General features: G+C 38.2%; 1 protein-coding gene across 4 annotated transcripts in view; it reads right to left on the bottom strand.

The window, feature by feature from the left end:
* Positions 1–3097, bottom strand: part of gng2 (guanine nucleotide binding protein (G protein), gamma 2) — a 36687-nt gene extending 33590 nt beyond the window's left edge. The window contains exon 1 of one of the 4 annotated variants that reach the window (XM_056471299.1): positions 2968–3097. The gene's annotated coding sequence lies outside the window, so the exon portion shown is untranslated. Of the gene's footprint in view, positions 1–2714; positions 2819–2967 lie in introns of those variants that run through there. The other 3 variants (XM_056471296.1, XM_056471295.1, XM_056471298.1) reach the window with 3 other exon arrangements.
* Between the last annotated feature and the right edge of the window lie 1606 nt (positions 3098–4703).

Below are 4703 nucleotides of genomic sequence, written 5' to 3'. Positions count from 1 at the left end.
TTTTGTTGTATGTTTTGTTATATTATTTTGTTGTATTTCCTTGTTATATTCTGTTATGTTTTCTTTATTTTGTGATGTAATATTAGGGTTTGTTTCTGTATTTTTGTTTTGAATATCTAAGTTGTATAAGTTATAAATGTGTATTTGTTCTATTTTTCTTGTTGTGTGATAATATGTGAGATCATGTGATCCGTAAGTGCTTATTTATTATTTATTTACTGATTTATTTAGGTTTTAATGCCATATCAGCAGCATTGGCTATATTCATGGCAAAAACATATACTAAAATAAACATACAATCCGGAAGTGTAAAAGGAGCAACTTATTGTGATGAACATTGTTTGATAAAGAGCCATGTGCTCGAAATGTTACACGCCTTGTATGAGCATTTTTTTTTTAATTTCACAGTATGTCTGATAATGTTTTTTTCTTTTAGAAAGTCTTATGGTTTTTTCGGCTAGAGCTATTTTTTTAAACCCATTTTAAGGTCAATATTATTAGCCCCTTTTTTCCGATAGTTTACAGAACAAACCATCATTATACAAAGACTTGCTTAATTACCCTAACCTGCCTAGTTAATCTAATTAACCTAGTTAAGCCTTTACATGTCACTTTAAGCTGTATAGAAGTGTCTTGATAAATATCTAGTAAAATATTATTTACTGTCATCATGGCAAAGATAAAATAAATCTTTATTTTTAGAGATGAGTTATTAAAACTATTATGTTTTGAAATGTGTTGAAAAAAATCTCTCCGTTAAACAGAAATTGGGGAATAAAATAAACAGGGGGGATAATAATTCAGGGGGCTAATAATTCTGATTTCAAGTGTATATTTTGCACTTTTTGCTGTTTGGCTGAGCTCTCAGTTAAAGTGAAGTGCATGCTTTTGTACATTGTTTCAGTTTAAAAACATAAACAAGTTTACATTACCTACATGAATTATTTATTCACTTCCAAATAATCACTTTTTAAACCATGGGCAGGGCAAGTCCCAATCTCATGATCTAATTACTGTCTAATTAAGTTATTGATATCTTAATGCTAAAGGTTCAGTATTACAGACAGTAGGTTAAGGAGCTGGCTGTCTGGTGCAGTCACAACAACCTGGAGCTCAACATGCTCAAAACAGTGGAGATGATAGTGGACTTCATGGAGAAACCCCCCTGCTCTCCCCCCACTGAGCATCATGGACAGCATTGTGGCAGCAGTGGAGTCATTCAGGTTCCAAGCACCACCATCTCTCCGGACCTGAAGTGGGACACTCACATTGACTCCATTGTCAAAAAAGCTCAACATAGGCTGTACTTTCTTTGTCAGCTGAGGAAGTTCAACCTCCCAAAGGAGCTGCTGAAACAATTCTACATTTCCATCATTGAATCAGTCATCTGCACGTCAATAACTGTCTGGTTTAGCTCAGCTACCAAATCCAACCTCCTAATCCAACTGCTGAGCTAATCACTGGTACAACCCTCCCTACTCTCAAAGAACTGTACTTATCTAGAGCCAGCAGAAGTACTGCCAAAATCACTCTGGACCCATCACACCCAGCACACTGCCTCTTTGAACTGTTACCTTCTGGTCGACGCTACAGAGCACTGTGCACCAGAACAGCCCGACACAGAAACAGTTCCTTCCCTCAGGCAATCCATCCTATGAACACTTGATGATAATAATTGTGGAACCAACATCACTACTTGCTATACACTTTTTATACACATACACTCATTTAATAACACACTTTACATGTCAATTTGCACATACAACGTTGTATATAGTAATATACCTGTACATACACTTTTTTTTTACACAATTTGTATATTTGCGTTCACTACTTACTTATATTTTTAAAATATATTTATTATCTGTTTTTAGTTCTTTCCCTGTAATTCTGTAGAACCTCTGTCACAAAAACAAACGTTCAAATGTGTGAACATACCTGGCAATAAAGCTTTCTGATTCTGATACATAAGATGTGTTTGTGACATCAATATTGCTCACTAAAGATAAATAAATGCAATACAAACCAAAACCTACCTTGCCAAACCATGGACCAATAAGTACGACACAAATTCAACATGGGCCACAAAGCTTCAGAAGCATCTACAATTACAAGCTCTATTAATGCAGTGAGCGGAGTTTAACGTCTAGCAAAGCACTAACCAGAGCTCAGCCAGCCATCCTGTTGAGTGAAACCTTCCGCAAGAACGGGCTCTGTTCTAGAGCGATCACCAAAATACTCTGGGGACTCCTGGGGGATTCCTTTCAAATATTCAAGCCCCTCTCTCCTCCTGCCATTTCTCCATCACTCTCTCCAGCATCTTCTCCATCCCCTCCCCCATGCCCTCATCCTCCTCCTCTTACATCCCCCATCTCCGCCAGCGTTTACCCCAAACAGATGCTCCCCACACGCCTCATACACCTGACCAAAAAGCCTATTTCTGCATGAAAATCACCAATCCCTCACAAACACGATGACTGTCCCCAGAGCACACTGATTTACACTGACACACATACAACAGCCATGCAAGATTAGTCACACAGAACAAACACACCCATCCACGCTGTAAGAAAATCATCCAATGCAGGTGCACACCAAGAAAACACACACAAATACATTCATACATGATGATAAAATAATCCTTTTTTAATTAGACAGCTGACAAACCAATCTCATTAAGCCAATATATGCAAATCAAAAGGTTTTTCACTCACCTTCTATGCACACAATCTTCAAACACACTAGAGCAGTATGTAACGGTAGCACACATACACTCCTCGATCTGACACTCTGGCACCCACACACACACATACACACTCATACACTACACCACCCAGCTGACAGCCTTCCTCTGGCTCCACCCATCAACTAGTGGAATCGCTCAGGAAGCCTGCTGAAAGCCACTTCCTCTTGCTCCCAAACACTCACAAACACATTGTTTGTTAAATAAAAAACTATTGTGTTTACCGGGTTCCTCGTCAGTCAGACCCTTTCAAAGTGCTTGGTCTTTTGCTTCTATGGTGGTGTCTAATATCTGCTCTTTGGCTCCCTCATGCATTTGCAGCTCAGCACTGAGGTTCTTGCACTGAGCTGACAAGGAACACAGATAAATATCCACAACTGCCCCTCCCCCAGAGCGAGTGCATGTGTGTGTGTTTAAAAGAAACAGAGTGAGAGAGAGAAACCCTCCCTTTCGGAGTCATTGTGCACACATACACACACACAAATACAGCCTGAGCTCCTGTGATCAAAAGCTTAATCTTCAGTCTCACAATATTGGAGCGGCAGAAGATTAAAAAAAGGAATTGCAACTGGCAACTCTTCAATAAATGCACATATACATACTGTTATGGTGGAGGTTGAGGTGATGATGTGTTAAATGATTACAAATGTGTGTGTGTGTGTGGTTGTCGCTGTGCTATTTTTGGAAGGTAAAAAAATTACGCTGCTCGTCTCCTGAGACCAGCGAGACTACATTTTGGCACTTTGGGATCCCCATATGAGTACTCTGAGCTGAGCGTCGCTGATCACCAGCATATTAGGTTTTGTTTTTGTTTGAGCATCTACATTTGGAAGGTGGTCACTTCCTTGTTTGGGTAAAGATCATGTTGGTCAACCAGATTGTTAACAGATGGGTTTGCTGGTCCTACATCTAGAGCAGGGGTTCCCAAACTTTTCAAATAATAATTCCAGTGATTCGCAACCCCAACATTGCACACAACGTGAAATATTCTATTCTAATTAATGATATGTTTACACAATGACTTCAACCTTTTATATTTGCAGCTCCTAGAATGCTAGAGTTGTCTTTTATGTTTGCAAATGCAGCAGCTAGTGTGCTTTTTAGAAGAAATATGATCACATCACTCCGGTTCTTTCAGCATTGCATTGGCTGCCTATTAAACACTGTATACATTTCAAAGTCTCATTGATTACCTACAAAGCCCTGAATGGCTTAGCTCCATGGTATTTGAGGAAGCTCCTGGTCTATCACAGCCCCTCATGTCCACTAGTTTCGATTGATTCGGGACAATTGATTATTCCTAGAATATCAAAATCAACTGTAGACGGTAGATCCTTCCTAGAACAGTTTGAGAGGCTAACACACTCTGTCAGCTTAAAACTAACTAGAACTATTCTATCTATTTTTAAACTGCTTTGACACAATGTGCATTGGAATAATAATAATAAAGATTAATTGAACTGAAGTGAATGTTTTGGTCGTTGCGTTATGTTTTGCTATATCATCTCTGTACATAAAAAATTCACATTTGTGAAACCTGTGATGTCATATGCATGCTCGCTACATTTACAGACTATTTTCAGTCCAAACTATTGTCCTGGCATGCATACAACAGTGTTTTTAGTCATTTCATAGACCTGCATAAACTGGGATTGTTCTGACAACATTATTATATGCATGGAAAACATTTTTGTTTTTTAAGGTTTAGTTCACACAAAATGAAAATTTTATCAATAATTACTCACACTCATGTCATTCAGTCTTTATTAATCTTCTGAACACAAATTAAGATCTTCTGAATGAAATCCGAGAGCTCCCTCATCCTCACAACGGTGCATACACACCAATAGAACCTATATCAGCATGAGTATACTGACAACACCTAAAAATGCAACAGTCAAATAATTTTTCATAGCCATTATTCATTTGTTTCATTTAATATTAACCTCACTTAATGAGA

This window comes from Danio aesculapii, chromosome 13 (genome assembly GCF_903798145.1).
Source record: "Danio aesculapii chromosome 13, fDanAes4.1, whole genome shotgun sequence".
In the NCBI taxonomy this organism is placed as follows: domain Eukaryota; kingdom Metazoa; phylum Chordata; class Actinopteri; order Cypriniformes; family Danionidae; genus Danio; species Danio aesculapii.
The sequence above is the reverse complement of the archived record's forward strand: the minus strand, read 5'-3'. Positions and strand labels throughout refer to the sequence as shown.